The sequence below is a fragment of the Neltuma alba genome, unplaced genomic scaffold, assembly GCF_004799145.2.
Source record: "Neltuma alba isolate B1F8T4 unplaced genomic scaffold, ASM479914v2 tig00002863_pilon, whole genome shotgun sequence".
NCBI lineage: Eukaryota > Viridiplantae > Streptophyta > Magnoliopsida > Fabales > Fabaceae > Neltuma > Neltuma alba.
The window spans coordinates 1,316,315-1,338,825 of NW_021633048.1; the positions used below are offsets into that span (position 1 = coordinate 1,316,315).

Sequence of the window (22,511 nt, forward strand, 5' to 3'; positions counted from 1 at the left end):
TCAAATTTTTTTTAAGACGCCTATATTAAATAAAAATTTTATGTCTTTTTTAAGACTTTAGACAATTGAAACCTTTTTTATTGCCAGAATAAAAGAGATTTATAAACCATAATAATCTTGCTGCCCGTTGTCGTAAAAGTTTTATGATCTAAGGATATAATTTCTTCATTAATCGCTCGCATGTCAAGTCAGTATTACTACTGTTTTATCATTATTAGTCATGTTTTATGACGTATCTTGTCCGTATCTGACTTGCCTTATTCGAATAGTGTCCATCATTATGAAACATATCTGTAAATACATGGCAGGTACGTTTCCCCAACTTGGAAACAATGATAATAGAAGGCATGCCAGAGCTGAACACGATATGGCACCCCTGCTTCGCCTCAGACTGCTTTGGCGGTCTTAAGACGATGGAAGTCTCAGAGTGTGACAAACTTGAGAACATATTTCCATCATATATGCAGAGAGCATTTGCAAGTCTGGAGACATTGATGGTTAGTGATTGTAAGTCAGTACAGGTCATATTTGAATTCAGCTCCCAAATGGGCAGTGCAGAGGAGACAGCACGACTACAGGAACTAACTCTGCTTCGGCTGCCAAAGCTGAAACAGATTTGGAGTAGAGATGCTGAAGCAAACCTTCGTTTCCCCAGTTTGCAGACTGTGTGTGTTGAATACTGTGAGACCATGGAATACCTTTTTCCACTCTCCATTGCAACGCAAGCGACTCGACTTGAATGCATTACCATAAAGAATGCAGGGAGGATGAAAGTAATTGTTTCAGGCAAAGAAGGCCTCATGGACAGTCCTATTAAATTTGAGTTTAATCACTTGACCTCATTGGTGCTTTGGCATTTATATGAACTGGAGGGATTTTTTGCTGGAAGTCATAGTGTACGATGTCCAGTATTAAGCGAATTAGATGTCCGCCTTTGTGCAAAATTGAAGCTCTTCAAGACTCAAAGTACAAGTGGCCAAGAAAGAGCTTCTGACGCTAAACTCCAAATCTCAACGCAGCAGCCTCTTTTCACACTTGAAAAGGTACATGAATGATTATTAAAAAAAAAATCTTGATTTATTTAGACACCCTAAATATCTCAATGCATTCATTGTTTCATAATAATTTTCTATATTCAAGAAAATGAATCTGGTTTGATTATGCGTGCTATTCATGACTTGCTTCCCGCCTCATTATTGTATCTTCTTATGTTGCTGTGTACAAAATAGTTGATCAACGCTTTCTATCTATGCTGTGCATAGGTGATTTGCAACTTGGAGAGCTTGGCGCTAAATAGTGAGGATGCAGGCATGATATTACAAGGGCAGTTTTCAGGGGAACACTTCAGCAAACTCAAATTTCTTTGTTTGGCAAATTTTAAAGATGGCCATGTTATTTTTCCGTATTGGTTTCTCCAAAACGTCACCGCTCTTGACAAGCTAGTTGTTGAATGGAGTTCTTTCAAGGAGATATTCCAAGAAGAAATGCCTAAAGATCACGGAGGAAAATTTAAAACTGGAACACGACTTAAAAGTTTGACACTCGGTGATTTAGGTGAACTTCAGCATATATGTAAAGAAGGATTTCAAATAGACCCAGTTCTTGAGGATCTTGAATACTTATGGATCGATTGTTGCTCCAATTTGAAACACTTAGTGCCTTCCTCCGTAACTTTTAGTCAGTTGACATATCTGGAAGTAAAAAATTGCAATGGATTGATTCACTTGATTACCTCATCAACCGCAAGAAGTCTGGTCAAATTATCAACATTGAAAATAAAGAACTGCAATTCACTTGAGCAAATTGTGGTGGCAGAAGAGGCGGAGGGGTCTGAAGATGAAATTGCATTTGGCAGCTTACAAATTTTGGAGCTTGAGTGTCTGCCGATGATCAAGAGGTTCTGCTCTAGTAACTGTGGGTTGAACCTTCCATCACTAGTGAATGTTGTTGTTAAGCAATGCCCAAGAATGAACATCTTCTCTATGAAAAGCACAAGCACCCCAACGCTTCGAGAAATACAATCAATGGAAGAAGATGAAAAGATGTATTGGGAAGGTGACCTAAACAAAACAATAAACAAGATGTTCACGGATATGGTATGTTTGATTTGACTCAAAAATTTCTGATAAACATAAGTGGAAGAAGATCATTCTCTACATAATGACAAATTTTTTCTGACTTATAATGGCAGAAGTTTGTGGACAAACCATTGGAAAAGCAAAATGTTTATGTTTAGTTTGCTTTATTAATGCCCTTTATTTTATTTTTTTAACTAACCCTGCACCGCAAATTTTACAGGTGGCATTCCATAGTCATACGCATTTAGAGCTATCTCAGTATCCTGAGTTAAGAGAATCGTGGTATAGCCATGTTCAACCTGGAGTGTTTGATAATTTGAGAAATTTATTAGTACATAAATGTGACTTTTTGTCCGATGTGCTACTGCCTTTAAATTTGGTGCAAGCGCTATCCAACTTAGAAGAGCTTCAAGTAAGGGAATGTGATTCATTGGAAGCTGTGTTTGATTTAACCAACATGGATCGAAAGGAGGCCCTTGTTAAGGAGACCATTCAACTGAAGAGTATTACTCTCTCTGGTCTGCCTAAGCTCAAACACATATGGAAACAAAACTTTGAAGAAATTGTCAGCTTTAGAGAAACAACAGAAAGTCACGCCCGACATCACCATCTAGAATGTTCCGTTCAACAGGTATACATGATATGAGACGGCTGCTTAACTGGTTTGAATTACATATGCTTTGAATGAATGCAGCATATGTTTAATATTTATTTTTATCATATTTAATCAAAAAATAGGCAGATTCAGAAGATCCAAGGAAAATATGATAATACAGCGTGAGTCACAAGGATTTTGTGTGTGCAATGATATATATAAAATAATTGTACGTTGGCCGAAATCATTCTCATTGTGCAGCCTTGGTGACTTTTGACTTCTGCCTAGCCTTATTACTCCTGAATGCAGTATATATGCTTTTTGCTTTTTTGTCATTTAGTACTTATAAATATTTTGTTTTAATTGATGTGAGATATTTGGGGAAAAATAAAAAAAATATTGTTCAAATTTTTTTTAAGAAGCCTATATTAAATAAAAATTTTATGTCTTTTTTAAGACTTTAGACAATTGAAACCTTTTTTATTGCCAGAATAAAAGAGATTTATAAACCATAATAATCTTGCTGCCCGTTGTCGTAAAAGTTTTATGATCTAAGGATATAATTTCTTCATTAATCATTCGCATGTCAAGTCAGTATGACTACTGTTTTATCATTATTAGTCATATTTTATGACATTTCTTGTCCGTATCTGACTTGCCTTATTCGAATAGTGCCCATCATTATGAAACATATCTGTAAATACATGGCAGGTACGTTTCCCCAACTTGGAAAAAATGATAATAGAAGGCATGCCAGAGCTGAACACGATATGGCACCCCTGCTTCGCCTCAAACTGCTTTGACGGTCTTAAGACGATGGAAGTCTCAGAGTGTGACAAACTTGAGAACATATTTCCATCATATATGCAGAGAGCATTTGCAAGTCTGGAGACATTGATGGTTAGTGATTGTAAGTCAGTACAGGTCATATTTGAATTCAACTCCCAAATGGGCAGTGCAGAGGAGACCGCACGACTACAGCAACTAACTCTGCTTCGGCTACCAAAGCTGAAACAGATTTGGAGTAGAGATGCTGCAGCAAACCTTCGTTTCCCCAGTTTGCAGATTGTGTGTGTTGAATACTGTGAGACCATGGAATACCTTTTTCCACTCTCCATTGCAACGCAAGCCACTCGACTTGAACGTATTACCATAAAGAATGCAGGGAGGATGAAAGTAATTGTTTCAGGCAAAGAAGGCCTCATGGACAGTCCTATTAAATTTGAGTTTAATCACTTGACCTCATTGGTGCTTTGGAATTTATATGAACTGGAGGGATTTTTTGCTGGAAGTCATAGTGTACGATGTCCAGTATTAAGCAAATTAGATGTCCGCCTTTGTGCAAAATTGAAGCTCTTCAAGACTCAAAGTACAAGTGGCCAAGAAAGAGCTTCTGACGCTAAACTCCAAATCTCAACGCAGCAGCCTCTTTTCACACTTGAAAAGGTACATGAATGATTATTAAAAAAAAAAATCTTGATTTATTTAGACACCCTAAATATCTCAATGCATTCATTGTTTCATAATAATTTTCTATATTCAAGAAAATGAATCTGGTTTGATTATGCGTGCTATTCATGACTTGCTTCCCGCCTCATTATTGTATCTTCTTATGTTGCTGTGTACAAAATAGTTGATCAACGCTTTCTATCTATGCTGTGCATAGGTGATTTGCAACTTGGAGAGCTTGGCGCTAAATAGTGAGGATGCAGGCATGATATTACAAGGGCAGTTTTCAGGGGAACACTTCAGCAAACTCAAATTTCTTTGTTTGGCAAATTTTAAAGATGGCCATGTTATTTTTCCGTATTGGTTTCTCCAAAACGTCACCGCTCTTGACAAGCTAGTTGTTGAATGGAGTTCTTTCAAGGAGATATTCCAAGAAGAAATGCCTAAAGATCACGGAGGAAAATTTAAAACTGGAACACGACTTAAAAGTTTGACACTCGGTGATTTAGGTGAACTTCAGCATATATGTAAAGAAGGATTTCAAATAGACCCAGTTCTTGAGGATCTTGAATACTTATGGATCGATTGTTGCTCCAATTTGAAACACTTAGTGCCTTCCTCCGTAACTTTTAGTCAGTTGACATATCTGGAAGTAAAAAATTGCAATGGATTGATTCACTTGATTACCTCATCAACCGCAAGAAGTCTGGTCAAATTATCAACATTGAAAATAAAGAACTGCAATTCACTTGAGCAAATTGTGGTGGTAGAAGAGGCGGAGGGGTCTGAAGATGAAATTGCATTTGGCAGCTTACAAATTTTGGAGCTTGAGTGTCTGCCGATGATCAAGAGGTTTTGCTTCTCCAATTACTTCTTAAAATTTCCGTTGTTAAAAGAAGTGGTCATTGAGCAATGCCCAAGAATGAACACCTTCTCAGCTGGGAGAGACACAAGCACACCAAAGCTTCGAAATATATCATCAAAAGAAGAAGATGGAAACGTGTATTGGGAAGGTGATCTGAATAAGACAATAAACAAGATGTTTACGGACAAGGTATGTTTTGATTTCGCTGGAAAACCATTCTTTATTCCCCTGATATACGATGAGAAGATGGTATGAACAAATTGTCAGAAAAGCCAATTGTTTATTAAAACGAAAAATGATTGTGAAAATATCTTTAATTTTTATTGTAAATATTTATTTTCATGATTGTATAGCTTTTATTAGCTTTTATTATTCACTTGTCCTTTTTCTTGGCGTATCTGTTTGGATATATCTTAACTATTAGATGAATTAAAAAAATTCAAACTTCTCGTGTAATCCAGAATCACATATTGGTGCCATTGCCATAAAAGCATTAACGAAATAAAGATGAGGCTGTGTTTAGGTTTGAGTTAGATATTTTTATCCTTTCTATTTCTGCCGGCATAACAGTTAGTTAATACTTTGAATGAATAGCATTAATTTTATTAACTGAAAGTAACAAAATGTTATTGTTTAATTTGCTTCGGTGCCCTTATTGTCTTTTCCCTTACCTTGATAATTATTTGCATGGGTGGCATTTAGTAGCTTCATTCTTTTGGAATTTTCTATATATCCAGAACTGAAAGAACTGTGGTATGGCCAAGATGGGCCAAATATATTCTGCAATTTGAAGCATCTAGTGGTGCGAAAATGTACATGCTTATCTAACATGATTTTTTCATCAAATTTACTGCGATTTTTATATACATTAGAGAAACTGGAAGTATCAGAGTGTGATTCATTAGAAGTGGTATTTGATGTACAAGCATTGGATGAGAAAGCAGTAGAATCAAAGGAAGTTAGTCGGTTGAAGAAATTCACACTCTCAGGGCTTCCAAATTCGAAATGTATATGGAACAGAGAAGCAGGAGAAATAATCAGCTTTGAAAATTTACAGATTATGAAAGTTGATAAATGCCAACACCTTAAATGTTTGTTTTCGGTCTCACTGTGCCAAGATTTGAGGCAACTTGAAGAGCTTCACATTGAGTCTTGTGGTGTTGAGGAAATTGTTTCAATTGAAGAAGGAGTCGAGGAACTCAAGTTTTATTTTCCTCGTTTAACATGCATAAGAGAAAAAAATCATTTCTTATTTTAAAAAAAAATCATTTTCCCCTGACATCCGATGAGAAAATGCTATAAATAAACTGTCAAAAAAGCCAATTGTTTGTGAAAAGAAAATCAGTGTGAGAATATCTTTAATTTTTGTTGTCAATTTGTTTCCTGATTTTATTGCTTTTATTCGTGTTTATTAGCCTTTATTCACTTGCCTTTTCCCTTTGGTGTATGTATTTGGATGTATGTTATTTTTTTAGGTCAATAAGAAATACAAATTTCCCAAATAAGTAGTAAAAGCATTAACAAAATGAAGAGGAGATTGTGTTTAGGTTTAAATTAGATATTTTTGTCCTTTCTTGTTTTTGCCATAATTTTGTTAGATTTTGTTCTAACGTAAGAGTCAGTTAATACTTTGAGTGGTATTAATTGTTGTAATAACTGAAAGTAGCAAAATGCTGTTGTTTAATTTGCTTCGATGCCCTTATTGTCTTTTCACTTACCTCGATATTCATCTGCATAGGTGGCATTTAGCAAATTCAAATATCTGGAGCTATCAGAATATCCAGAATTGAAACAGCTATGGTATGGTCAAGTTGGACAGCAAATATTCTGCAATTTGAAACGTCTGACAGTCCATAAATGTACATTTCTAACCAATGTAATTTTTACATCAAATTTACTGCAATTGCTATATACACTCGAAGAACTAAAAGTAACAGAGTGTGATTCATTAGAAGCAGTGTTTGATGTAAAAGTCTTGGATGACAAGGAAATGCATCCGAACAAAGCTAGTCAGTTGAAGAAGTTAACCCTCTCAGGTCTTCCAAATCTAAAATACATATGGACCAAAGACTTTCCAAAAGCACTCAGCCTTGAGAATTTACAAGTTGTGCATGTTGCTAAATGCCAAAACTTGAAATATGTGTTTTCACCATCACTATGCCAAGATTTGAGGCAGCTTGAAGAGCTACAAATTGAGTCTTGTGGTGTTGAGCAAATTGTTGCAAATGAAGAAGGATTGGAGGAGCTTAAGTTTTACTTTCCTCTGTTAAGAATCCTTAGGCTAGGATTTTTGACACAGCTTAATGATTTTTATCCTAAAAGATATACTCTAGAGTGCCCTTCATTGAAGATATTGAATGTTGCCCGATGTGAAGCATTGCAAATATTTGCATTTGGAAATTTGGACTCCCAGCAGCTTAGAGGGGCTTGTGTTGACTTGCCAGTCCAACAAGCTTTATTTCATATTGGAAAGGTATTCACCCTTTTTTCCAGTTATTTATCTGTTTTTATGTGGGGATATTATGCGTTAAATGTCAATATCAGTTATTATTGTATAGCCATTACTAGTATTGATTAGGCTTGATTACATTTTATTCCCGCTTGATGTATGTATAGTCCCTGTATCTCATATTAGTGGAATAAGAAAAACAGAATTCTCATATCATTGGAATTTAATTCTTTTTAAACAAAATGATGGTTGAGGCAATCTAATAAACACATACCATAATTATATATGTGATTAACAAATGCATACACTATATTTATACATGTGTTTTGCAAGGAAATCGGTTCTGTTAACTTGTTTTTTTTTTTTTTACTGGCCTGCTAACTTGTTAATTTACTATATGAGGACTAACTCGTTAATTTAGTATATGAGGAAATAAACACATTATTTTGTCCTTTTAGGTATCAGAAAACTTGGAGGAGTTATCATTAAATGAAAAGGATGCTATGAGGATATTGAATGAAAGTTATGGGGAAAAACTCTTCCAAAGAATAGAAATGCTTCGTCTGCAATATTTTCAGGAAACTCCAGTAAAATTTTTAAATGAATTGCTCGAAAGATTCCCAGGTGCAACAACACTTCAAGTGCGTTGGAGTTCTTTTGAAACACTTTTTCATACAGCAGAAATTGGTCATTTCAATATTAAAAAACCCACTCAAATCAAAAAATTGTGGCTATATCAATTGGAGCAACTTGAGCATATATGGAATGATGACTCAGCATCAAACACCCTTGTTCCACACCTTGAAAATCTGAGCATAAAAGAATGCTCTAGGTTAATAAGATTGGCACCACCTTTGACATCTTTCACAGCTTTAGCCACCTTGGCTATAAAGGATTGCAATGGCTTGATGTACTTCATGACAGCTTTCACTGCTAAAAGTCTTGTCCACCTCACAAGCTTAACAGTAGAAATTGTGGGATGCTAGAGGAGATTGTGATGACTAATGAAGCAGGATCAGAAGAAGAAATCATATTTGAAAGCTTGAAGGATTTGGAACTAACTTGTCTATCAGGTTTCAAAGGCTTTTGCTCTGGGAAACATACCTTCATATTCCCCTCTTTGGTGAAATTAAAAGTGACAGAATGCCACAAAATGCAAAATTTCTCATCTGGAACCATTATTGCCCCATTTCTGAAATTAGTAGAGGTGGAAAATGGGAGAAAACGCTGGAAAGGGGACCTTAACACTACTATCAAGCATTTGTTCACGGACAAGGTAAAAAGTAAATTCTAAGATGTTTGACACTCCTTTGATATTCTTGTTTTTTTACTTTTTTGTCTCAACTTACATCTATAAAATCAAAAGAACAAAATTTAGACAATACAGACGAATGAAGATATGGATACAAATATTAAAACTACATATGTATACATATGTATTTCTGTCAAGATATAATAATCATGTGTGCCTACCTTAATCAGGCAATTCGAGAAGGACAATCAAGTGATATTATAGAAAGTAGTCAAATTCATCAAATGACCAGAAGTACTTCTGAGGCATCAAGCTTTGAAGAGCAAGTGGGACAATCAAAGCCTAATCAGATTACAAACACTGGAAAGCAAGGAACACGCAAGCTTCCAAGTCAATCTCGCGACAGAGAGCAGAATGAACAAGCCTCGTCAGCTATGGAGAGGCCTCTGGCCCATGTTACTCAAAATGCCTCTAGCCCTTCTACAAATCAAGATACAGGTGTTGAGATTGTCTTGCATATTGCCATAAATAACCAATATTTCTTTAACTTTCGCCTTAATTTCTTTTAGAGGTTTGAGTGTCTTGGGTATTTATCACTATCACTATCCTTTGGTATATTTAGTGACTGATTCCTCTTGTTGAATAGAGTGCTTAGTGATACTTTGTTATACTCTTTTTTTGACCAAAACACTTTCTTATCATAGTCATTATCTTGATTAATGTTGTTTTTCTTTCTTTGAAATACTTTGAATTCTGATTTTTATAACCTGAAATCATCTCAAAGTAATTGACATGACCAGAAAACTTCTCTCAGTGCCAAATTGTTTAATCAAATCACCACCTTTATTATTAGCCACGCAGAGAACATAATACCTTTCTTTCACATGTAAGAAGGAAGAAATTTATTATTATTATTTTTTCAAAAACCTCACGCAGTTCTATATTAAATTTATCACTTATTTAGTTATTGACACTTACAAGATGTGTGAAAATCATCTAGATGTAGGTTTTGACCTTATTACAGTACTCTTATTTTGTTTATTTGAAAGGAAGGCAAGTCATTATACTTTGCTCGAAGCAAAGGTTTTAATCTTTTTTATTAATTAATGATTCTAATGTGCTATATATTATGGGAACTGAAAATCACTAGAAGAATCACAAGACGCGGAGACTGAATCTAGCATGAGTCTGTCAAGGCCAGCCACAACTTTCAACGATAAAGAAAGTAATTTTTTTCTTACTTTCTTTTGTTTTCTTTTTGTGTCCGTTTTGCAGTTATCAGAAGTAATATAATTTTATTTTGTTAAAATTCTGGATCATTTGTATTTACTTTGAAACTAATAGGTTTAGCTGAGGGGACTCAAGGGATTGGTGAGAACATTGAAAGGCCATTGGTTGAAGCTGCTAAAATTGCTCCTAGCCCCACAGGAGTTTATGATGCAGGTACTGGTATTGTTTTTAGCATGTGAGAGATTATCTAAATTACTTTCTTATAGGGTAATGCATGTTCATTATAGCAGTTGGATTATTAATTTTCCCTACTTTCTTATATGTGAATTGAGATATATTAGAGAAATCACAACTTTTGGTTAAAAAAAAAAACAGAGAGAGAGAGAGAAATCACGACTTGTAGAGAAATTCATCCAAGTGAAAATTTGATCATCCGGACCACCTTTTTTCTACAGAAAGTTCAACAACAAATTTTTATTTCGCTGATCATAGTTTTAATATTTTTTTATTTATTTGGAGAAATGATTCTTACTTGTTATTATGGGAAATAAAACCAGCTACAGAAGAATACTGACTTAATAGTCCCCATTTGGTGGGAATTTGATTAATTAGATCTTGACCATCATTATTGCTGCTCACAAAAGAGGAAGTTACCACTTCTTTCGCATATAGAGGGAAGGAAATTATTTTTATTTTGTTAAAGTCTCATGAAAACTATTTTAGACTTAATTTTATGTTTTAATTTATTCACCTAGTGCCAGGACTAAATTAATACTTTGTCATCTTAACTTTGTCGCAAATGGCCTTAAACGAATTTTTTGTGTTATAAATGACGTTGTTGCAGCATTCCCTTGCTTAATTAACTACCATAACCTTCTACTATGCCAACGCAAATTTACCAGAGAAGAAGGCCTCAAAATGACTTGTCTTTTAACTTTTGGAAGCATTTTTTACGTTTTCTTTACAACATTTTATGTCTTGCTTGTTTGGCTTTTGACTCCAGAGGTGAATGAGACTGTTGAGAAGCCCTTAATTCAAACTATCCAGAAAGCACAGAGACCAACCACAGTACAGGACATAGGTTCTCATTTTGTTCTGATTGATGTTTGTTTGATACTCTTGCTTAATTGATTAATGATTTTGACTTCCTATCATGTTAACTGAAATATTGCTAGAAGGACCACATGAGTCAAAACTTGTCCCAGAGAGCATTTGTTCAACCAACCTGAAACCTTTATAACTAGTGACGACAAAGAAAGTAATGGATTTATTTCTCTTCAGAAAGAAGTAATTTATTTTTATTTTGAAAAAACTCTTGTCTCATAATTTTTTTATTGTTCTTTAAGCTATTGGAACTCACGAGATTCATGACACCATGGACAAATTCTTGATTCAGACTGACCAAGATGCAGATAAACTTGTCACAGCACAAAACAAAGGTTCATATCCTGTTTTGTATCTTTTTTTTTTTTTTTTGGGTAATGTTCTTTGGATGAACTGATAAATCTATCACGGTGTTAATAAAAATCTACTACAAGACATGATTCATATATTGAGCCTCAAAAGATATGTAACACATCAAGAAGCCTTCTAGTCCTACAACTCAAAACATAGGCATTGTTTTGCAAGATCCAGCTAACTTAACATAGATTGATGTTTATTTTAGCAAGAGAATATTCTATTTTATTTTTCCAAGACTTGACTTATTCTATTTTTTAATTTCAAGCAGCAATAGATCCATCACCTTCAAAAGCTCCAGGAACTATGACTTCACCAATACTGGAATTGAATGCTTATAGTGACAGATGGTTGATTGACATTTCCAAACAAAACTTGCCATATTTGGAGGCTGGGTTGAAGCGTCATCCTCAAGTGCTTGATTGGTTCAATACAAAGCGACGAAGAGCATTCGCAGCCTTATTCACCGAAGTCACTAGCATTTTGAGGACTACTAGGAGACGCGACTTGACAGAGGATGATCGAAACTATATCAGAGAGTGCTGTACTGCATTGGAAGCAGTTGGTTTTGATGCTTCTTGGCTCAGTTATGTATATGGCTGCATTGAGAGCTATGGTGATGGAGATGAGCTCATGAGAAAGCTTGAGGAGACTGAAGCCAAAGTTTTCACTCTTAGAAATGAGTTAGCTTCTGCTGAGGCATCCTTAGTCTCATTGCGAGACGAGGCAAGCAGGCTCAATGATTTTATTGAGTCATGAAGTCCACTCATAGATCTCATTGCTTGACTGGCTTAATACAAGACATTAAAAAGTATTTGCTTCCTCTTCTTAGTGTTGTTGCTTGACAATTTCATTTTCAGCACTATATATTTACTTTTGTATGTTGCTTTTGTGGTTTGTCTAATGCACATTAATAATAATCTGTCATTTGTTTTTATCTGATGCAGCAGTTCTGTATGTTAAGTATTGTAGCACAAAGTGTGTTTTCATTTGGCACCAAAGAACAACAACAGAAAATTAAGATTTATTTAAAAAAAAAAAAGGAGAATCATGGACAACTTCTATGACATGAACTTTCATCAGATGTCTCGTATTCCCCAGCCAAATCAATAAGTCAACAATCTTATATGAAAGCTGAAATAGTTATGCATGACTCGTTTCCAGTTAAAATACGTGGACAAGAAAATGTGAAAGATGATTACACTACCAAAATGGGACTTGCGTCCATGACATTGTGTAAGGGAAAAAAAAATGTATTGGCATTTTCAGTGCCTCTGCCACAAGTAGAATTGCCTTTCATACCTTCCCAATCACAAACGGGGATTTGAATAAAAATAAAAACCAATGGGGCTAACAGTCAATGTAGAATATCTGGTCAGTTTTCATACACTTTAAAGAAGGAATTGCGTGCGAAAAACTTGGACTGGTATTTGAAGATCATGATGACATTTGATTCTTTGAAGAAACTCACCCTATATGGATCCAGCTGGTTGCTCTCCACGGGACACAGGATGTGGAAATTCACTAGTAGGTCTCAAGGAAGAAGACTGATGCAGATTCAAATGTACCGCAAAACAATACTAATAAACAACTTTTTCTTTAAAAAAAAACAAGGATAAAATTTTGTAGACTAGAAAATGTTAAAGAAGTAAGATTACATTGCCAAGATGAGACTTGCGTCCGTGACATTGTGAAAGGAAAGGCATCGATATGACCTAAAATTGAACGTTGCATTGTTCATCATTGAAGTACTCTATATGATAAACAGATGTGTACCTGACTAGCACAATTGCAAGAAGTATAAGATATCATATCATTACATTACAGAAAGACAAAATTTATTAGTGAAGTATTTTTCTCTGAAAAGTTTGAAAACAAGTAAAATTGCCCTTCATACCTTCTCAATATCAAAAGGGATAGTGCATAAAAATCAAAATCCATGGGGCTAACGGTCATTGTAGAATATCTAGTCAGTTGTCATATACTTTGTAGAAGGAATAGTGCGTGAAAAACTTGGATTGGTATTTGAAGATCATGGTGACTTCTTGATTCTTTGAAGAAAGCATTTTTAGATCTTTTCCCAGTTCATAATTACATTTTTCTGTCAACCATTAAGGATATTTACACCAACTTCCTGTAACCCAGGCGAGATAGCTGCACCGGCTTGTATCCAGTGGAAACTAGAATTACAGTGTAACATAGAATATGAAAAGTTGCTGGTAAAAAAAAAAAAAAGAATATGAAAGAGTTACCCAATTAAGAGATTTAAATAACTTAGTAAAGTCTTGTGAGCTAAGAAAATAGTTAACATAACTAACGCAAAGAGTAAGGGACATAAATATCTTTCTGTGATTATAGTCCAAATAGATGCTAAGGAGTCTGTGTTGTGTAATCATTGAGTCCTTCAATTATCCATTTTGTTTCATTCCTTTCCTCCATTTTCTCTAACGAACATATTAGAGGGACAACATGAGAGGAAAATTAAATTGCACAAATTTGACCCATCATATCAAAATGTTACTGACAAAAGAAAAAACATGCCGTATATGCTGGGGGATTCACAATAATTGCATCAGCAATGCTATAATTTATGTCAGGTTCTTTACAAGCTGGAGGCAGAGAGTCAATTTTTTCTTTGATTTGATTTCACTGTTTCTAGTTTTTAATACAAAAACTAGTTGAATTGATTCTAAATATAAGAACTCAATCCGCTTATCAAATTTATCATATTTTTTCTAAAATATCCTTATTGATTATAAATATTTTATCAAAAGATAGTTTCAATACATATTGGTTTACGGGGTTTAATACACATTTGTTATAATTAACTAATTTAGCTATTTTTTTAATATTTTCAAATTAGTTATTTAGATCTTATATTAAGGATCGGAGATAGTATCTCAGAAGGTCCTGAAGGCAAGAAGCCATTTTTTTTAACTATATTTGCCCCAAAAAGAATTTAAAAGTTAATATGTAAAATCAAAATAATAATAGTTATTAAATTCCAATACCTGATTTGAAAATATTTTAGGACCATTTCATTGGAACAAGCTTCTTTCAAGTTGCAGATTTGAAAGGAAACTAAGATAAAAAGTTTAATTATATTTTTAAAAAATTAATGTTATAAACTACTTTCATAATTTCATTACAACTCAATTTTTCCAACTTAGATCCAAACATGCCCTTAATTTTTCTTGCAGTCAAGAAAAATAATAAAAGAACTGAATAAAATCAGCATCGATCTCTAAAATATCTACGCACAGAGAAGAGAACAACTGAAACTGTGATTCAATTATAGATAATAGGTTACGAGATGTGAGCTGCACAAACATCTATGTACAGAAAACAAACTTGATCATTATTCAACCAAATCATTGGAATGATCATTAATTTATGACTTACTTATTACTCCCTTCCATCTTATATATCCTTACAAATAATGTAGATTAAAAAATTGGTGGAAATTTTTTAGAAACAATAAATGTATAAAAGAAAATATAATCGTTTTTCAGACATACTCTAAAAAATAGATTAAATTCGTAAATAAAAATAAATCATATCTTATAAAAAAAAGAATCAATTGTAATTTATATTTACTATGAGGGCAATAAATCTGTATCTTCACTAGTTTACTCTCTCTCTATATATCTTTTTTTTTTTTGGTATACTCTCTATATATCTTTTCTAGTTAGAGAGACAAATAATCTAGGCCTCTATATAGAGCCTATATCCTAGCTTTCTTAAAACCCAACCTAGATTATTTAGTAAATAGACCAGGTTCATATTTAGGTCTATTTTCATGTATATTTAGACAAATAAGTCAGACCTATTTTCATAAGGCCTAACCTAAAAGCTTACATGTCTGACCTATTTAATTATTTTTAATTTGCACTATTATATATAATACAATACAAATCAATTTTATAAATTATTTATAAAATTATTAATTTTGGCTTTATCCTGGGGTTGACACCATAATATTCATACATAAGATCAACCCTTTATTTATCAATCATTCACGACTACATCTCTTCTATTTTATCACTGACAAAGGTATTGCTAGCTTACTCACTCTCCCATTACATGCGTTATTCGCTGAAGCATAAGAATTGTTGGAAGTTTATGTTAGTAAGGCTTAAATGAAATATTATAATTTTAGTAGGAAGAATTTGCCATAGTTTCGGTGCTAAACCCGAAGAAGGTAAAATCCAATTTTTCATTCCACTTGCTATGTTTGGTTGCTTTTAGGAAATATATCTTTAATCAAGAGATGATTAGTTTTTCTTATTCTTAGTTGCTGGGATAACTGTTTTTATTATTCTTTGTTTTTTTCCTTTATTAAGTTCTTATATTATAAGTGAGAATAGATTCTAGACTTTTAAAACATAATCTAGTTTTCTAAATAGGTTTAAAGACTTATTTATGAACTTAGAAGTATAGACAATTTAAAGTTTATTTCAGACTTTTTGAAGACTCAAGTTCAAGTCAAAAAAAAGCCTATATACATATTTAGACTCAGGATTAGGCTTTAGATATCTATAATAACCTAAGTCTGTTTAGCTAAAGCCTGTATTAGTATCGCCTATTTTCATCCCTACCAACCATACATTGATCCGTACTAATTAAATTAAATTAAATAAAAAATCATTATTCAATCAGTAACACCACTATTATTAGTCTAAACTTTCAATCGGTAACACTGCTATTCTGGATAAAAGAATTGTCGGCCACTAATAAAGAGGAGGCATAAAAAACGTTGTAGTAATTTTTTACTGTTTCATTTTTCACTTTAATTCTCAGAAAGCGTTTTTCAGTTTTCTATATCAAAAATACATTCTGAATTAGTCCACACTAATAAAATTTATTAAAAATTAATTTTTAAAAGAATACTTATAGTATTACATATGTAATATGAAAACGAGATAATATTGAAAGATTTTAGTATTCTGAATATATAGATATATGTGTAAGAAATGACAACGACTTAAAGGGTGTGTTTGGATGACTTCAAACCGTGGTTTGGAAAAGTGATTCTGGAGAATAGATTCTGTGGAGAATAGATTCTGTGGAGAATAGATTCTGAGAAAAAGTGATTCTGAGAAGTGAGAGTGTTTGGATAGTTATTACCAGAAGTGCTTTTGACATGTGGAAATGACCAAAAAGGGTATAAGTTAATATGATAATTATATAATGGATAGATTTTATGATTTATTTTGATTTGAAGAAATAAAATTGTTAATGAAATAATTTTTACTAACATAATTAATAATATATAAGATAATATAATTAATACATAATTAATATGTGTACATATATTTATAAAACATAATATTAAATATGTTTATAGAAAAATGATTTTTTTATAACAGAAAAATATTAATTTTGTTTAAAGATTGTAAACGTGAAATCCCATAACATTTTTTCATAACTACTTTTTTGTAATAACATACTACATGTATAATAACCTCTGATGTTTAATACAATTAATTAATTAATTGTCACCACACATATATATTCATAAAATATAAGAGTGAAAAATATTTTTAGAGAAGATGAATTATTTTGTTGCAAAATAGAATAAACACGTCCTTAAAATAATTTATTAATTATTCAAGTAAGTAATAATTAGCTTGAGAATATAAGGCATAATATTAATAAGAGAAATATAAATAAAGAAGTGTCATAATCATTAAGATGATGCATCGATACAAAGCATTTGTAATAGGTTTTGTTTTTAACTACATATTACAATCTATGATAAAAGGAAATAAATAAGACATGACTACTATCCTCGTATTGAATTAACAAGTTCGTCTCTTATGCTGTCACGAACCTGAGCCATGTAAGATGAAGATTGAATTGATGAATGTATACGTGAAAATCTAACCCCATCATCATCATCTTCTGCATAAGTACCTTCTTCTTCTAACTGAACGAATCCAGGATCAGTAATAGATGTCGTTCTAATAAAATTATGTATAGCCATCGTTGCACAAACGATTTTAACTTGTGTTTCAAAATCATAAGATGGCATGTTTTGTAAGATTGCGAACTTTTTTTTCCAAACTCCGAAAGTTCTTTCAATTGTACTCCTTAAACTTGAATGGAAATAATTAAAGATTTCATTGTCATTTTCAAACCCAGATGTCCTTCGAAAATCAGGCAAATGGTAACGCTCCCGTCTGTATGGGCCGAGATATCCATTCGGTGTTGGGTATCCAGCATCCACCAAATAATATTTTCCTATATAAAAAATGAAATTATTGTAAATTATGTTTCTATTGTTAAGCTAAATATAAAAAAAAATAGGAAATAAAAAAATACCTTCAGGTGGATGGGGAAAGTTCATTGAAGGAGTTGTGAGGGCATGATCAAATATCCGAGCATCATGTGCGCTACCTTCCCATCCGGCCAAGACAAAAGTAAAACACATGTCCCAATCACAAACCGCCATGACATTTTGTGACACTGTTCCTTTCCTAGAGATAAATTTAGTTTGATCTGTTGCACTGACAACGCAGGAAACATGTGTGCCATCAATTGCTCCAATAGCATGTTTAAAAAAAGGCCAGTATTTACCAAACCGAATTTTTGTATGAACATGCCGGAATGTTGGATCTTTTGGTTTGATATTAGACATGGCAAGTCTACAGCATGCCATTAGGACATTATGAAAATGTCTGCTAATTGTCTCCCCTGAATGTTGAAATCTTTCTTGCTGCATTCTGCTACTAAGTGCATGCCCAACGGTATGTAAAAACATTGCAACTGATTCATGTATCCCTATATTTTTAGTTTCTTTTAGACCATGTTGTTGCAATTGTTCCACCAGACTTAAGAACACATCCCGTTCCATCCTAAACATGTTATAACAACGACTGGAGTTGCCATCTAAAACATCCCTTACCCATATGCAGCCTGTATAAGCACTTGTATGCCGAGGCTCCTTACACAAGTTCAAAGTAGCGTATGCACCAACCAATGCTGCAACTTTGTTAACTCTTTTTTCCGTCCCTTAGCATGCTCTTCCACATGTTTAATTTCATCATCCATATTCGTTTTATCCTGTGCACATACACATAAAGTTTAGAATTCCTACGTAGAAATTACGAAACATTTATAAAAGTTACAGAGTTGTCTGATTCATATAACAATCCACTGGTCACATAAAACATACACATATGGAACTGTCTAATATAATAAACAAGTCATAAATCCCTAGTAAAATGCTCTAAAATGGTAGAAGCTGTTCCTTCTGATCCTTCAGAGCTGCATACATTTCTCGTGCATCCTGCCGTTCCATAAGGAGTTGTGTGCACCGTCTAAAGAAATCAGGATCACTGACAACTTCAGGAACTGTTTTCAGGTGAGACAGGACTCCCCTAATTGAAACCTCATAAGCACGCGCTTCTTCTTCCAACCTTCTAGCTTCTGCTCGTGAAATGACCTCATTTCCACGCTCGGCCTCAGAAGTATTTGTTTCAGCAATCTTGCTAATTGCATCCGCTATTTTCATAGAGGGAGATGTGCGTTTCTTCTTGACTTCACTCTTCCTTCTGACCCCCAGTGAGCTACTAGGTCGACTCCTACCTCTGCTTGTACCCCCACCACTGGTATCCTGCCTCAATTCAGTGTTGCCTCCACTACCTCCACTATTATCATTGAAGTTCACTGTGTTAAATTCCCCACTTATACCAGTTGGTGCACCTAAAATTTCATCACTATCTCCGGACCCTTCTTCCAAATCTTCATTCGGTGTTCCTTCACTTGGAAGTGTCATGGAAGAAGGTGCCCATGCTTGTGGTCCAGTTGCAGCCACACTCCCAAACAGTTGAGTTAATTGATCCCTAAATTGAAGTCCTCTATCTCTAAATTTTTCGTAGTTTGGAACTTCCTGCACATTATACATCAATAATATCATAAAATATTCAAAAAAACAGTAAATATGCACAAAACATTAACAGGCAGAGAAAATGTAAGATCAAAAGGTTCAATAATTACCCTTATTTTCCTCTCCCACCAATCATCAGTTGCACTGACAGTATTCCTTTCAGTATCCCATCCCAATCCTGTCTCGCGAAGCAGCCTATCCCATGTCTGCCACTCTTTTCGCAGGGAATCATATTTGTTCTTAAATTGCTGTTTTTCGTACACTCTCCCAGTTTTGGCAGTAAACTTATCACGAAGAATATCCCAAGCTTTCTTTGTTAAGCTTGTACCTCTTCTTTCTCCTTGTTGCACAAGTTCAATGCACAGGTCAATAAACACTTTTGTGGTTCTTACATCCCAGGAAGCTTTCACCGTATCCTTACCCATTATGCTATAGCACAATTACACCTCTTCAGTCATCACAAGTTAATCAACCCAAAATCATATGAAGTAACAAAAATCATATTATCTACTGTAATAAGTGAAAAAGTTGACCACATCTTCAAATCTCAATTCCTTCATCCTACCAAACCAAGCGCGATAAAAATTAACAAACATAAGAAATTTCTAATTTGACATGGCTGGAAAATATACACCTCCCTCCTATTTCAAATTTCATTATCTGTTTTTGCTTCAAAATACTAACTTTTAAAACATCAAAACTAACTAAATTATTATATATACTTTTTATTTTTCTTAACTTTTGTTGAAAGACGATTGGATGAGAAAATAATAAGAAAAACCATTTTTGAACCATCATGTACCATAAATCATATTGTACTTAACCTTTGAAATAACTATGTATTACCAATGTATTTAAAAAAATTCGTTCATGTACATAATTAATACAAATGTTCATGATGAACGTACTAATATTATAAAGCACATAATTGTTTTTAAAAAATTAACATATTGTAGCAGCTTTTCATAATATTTGTTTAAAATTATATTCTTATCAGATTTGTCAACCGAAAGTACAAAAAAAACTAGCAGCATAAACTTCTGACCAAAATACAAATCACTTCCTTCAATATATACATGGATTTGAGTTATGATTCCATTTTTCCTCACTCTCAAAAGTTAGCCATAAGTCTATCAAAATCCTTAATACAACAGTACAGGACAACACATTTCCTATCTCGTTCCAAATCAGATCAACACATTTACATGATAATTAATTTAATTAAAGTACTATCTAAGGGGAAAAAAAATTCCCAATACATTGTTTGACTTCACAGGCTTCTTCTCCGGGAGGAAAATCTGGACAGAAAAAAAAAGCTCCCACGCCAGGCAACAAGAGGAAAAATAACTTGCATATATATCCAGTAGAATTCAATTGACAGCCTTTCTCGTCTATAAAAAAATATCACCACATACATCCCTGCCTCTACAACCAGACATTGATGAGTCCAGCTTCGATCCGCAGGGAAATTTGCCAGGAAAATGTTTATCAAATATCAATTACCAGCATCTGATCTGTTCCCCCTTCGTTTCATAAAATCAAACTACTATGAAACCAAAGCAAGCAATAATTATCTCATGCCTTCGAATAACATGCCGGTTGAACAAATTAAAATCATTCCAAAAATCAACATACCACGGTGCAAATATACTAGCCACGGTTCTAAATTTCAACACAGGAGAGCTACACGGCGAACAAGACGGACCGAACCTCTGGTTCCACACGGCGGTGCAAAAATCAGAGGAGGGACCGAACCACAACCACACGGTGAACAAATCAGAGGGACCGAACCACAAGTTCACGGCGGTGCAAAAATCAGAGGAGGGACCGAACCACAACCAGACGGTGAACAAATTTCAGAGGGACCAAACCAGAACCACACGGCGGTGCAAAATCAGAGGGACCGACCAGAACCAAACAATGAACAAAATTCAGAGGGACCGAACCAGAACACACGGCGAACAAAATTTGAACAACATGCCGATTGCGAATGGGAAAAATGCATGACTGAACAAAAGCCGGAAAGAGCTAACCTGAGCTAACCAGCGACCTGACCGGGCGAGCTGAAGAACGAAGCTTTCGAAATGGAGGATGGACGGATCGGACAACCCAACGCTTGATCTGGTTTTGGCGCGCCGAGAAACACACAACCAGCCCCTGTTTTCACCAGCCCAAGATGATCTCACCGGTGAAGAAACTCAGAGCACCGACGGCGAAGAAGCGAGCTGATGGTGACGAGAAGGCGAAGACGCGAGCCGGCGAACAGGCGACCCGATGGATGAGCCGGCCGAAGAGTCGAGCTGGGTGTGAGATTCGCGAATGGTTCCCAATTATCAGAGAAATCGGAGTCGGCCAGCGAGAGAGAAGGATGACTGTGTGCTGGGTGTGGATTGAATGTGTGTGTGGGTATTATTGGTATGACCGTTGCCCCCTTCCAATGGTTTCCAGAAGTGACTTTTTTTTGATTTTCGTAGAACCATGGTTTCACCGGTTGAAACCATGGTTTCAGCTTGAACCACGGTTTGGGCTTCTGGACAGGGTGTTTGGATGGCATTTTATCCAAACCATGGTTTGGGCCTCCAAACCATGGTTTGGAGGTGCATCCAAACGCAGCCTTGGGCTTCTGGACAGGGTGTTTGGATGGCATTTTATCCAAACCATGGTTTGGGCCTCCAAACCATGGTTTGGGCCTCCAAACCATGGTTTGGAGGTGCATCCAAACGCAGCCTTTCACATTCCCCATAGCCATAATGCGTTTTCAAAACTTCTGAAAAAGGCAGAAACACATCACAAACAAGGTCAAAAAAGAAGGCCCTATCGCATGGTCACTATTTTTTGTACAAATTTATTTCAAAAATTTAAAATCATAACAATTTTTTTCTTGAATCCTATTTTTTTTTCCCTTCTTTTTTCCCCATAGCCATAATGCGTTTTCAAAACTTCTGAAAAAGGCAGAAACACATCACACAAGTCAAAAAAGAAGGCCCTATCGCATGGTCACTATTTTTTGTACAAATTTATTTCAAAAATTTAAAATCATAACAATTTTTTTCTTGATCCTATTTTTTTCCCTTCTTTTTTCCTCATATCATCTCTTATCCGTCTTTCTTTTTCCTCGTCCTCTTCTTTAGTTGACCATCAGATATTCATTACTTCCTATTTCTCAAACCTTTTATCAGCACTCTGTTTTTCAAATTTGTTCTTCTGTTTCCTTCAAGTTTCAGAAGAAATCAATCCAAATCAA

The 22,511-nt window shown here is 34.5% G+C and overlaps 1 long non-coding RNA gene and 1 pseudogene across 1 annotated transcript; one reads left to right on the plus strand and one right to left on the minus strand.

Moving 5' to 3' along the window:
• Positions 1–22,511, minus strand: part of LOC114739613 (sterol 3-beta-glucosyltransferase UGT80A2-like) — a 145,567-nt pseudogene that overhangs the window by 99,416 nt on the left and 23,640 nt on the right.
• LOC114739629 (uncharacterized) lies at positions 9,139–10,982 on the plus strand. Its single transcript, XR_003739617.1, has 4 exons — positions 9,139–9,186; positions 9,839–9,913; positions 10,033–10,131; positions 10,922–10,982. It is a non-coding gene; the product is annotated as an uncharacterized LOC114739629 (long non-coding RNA).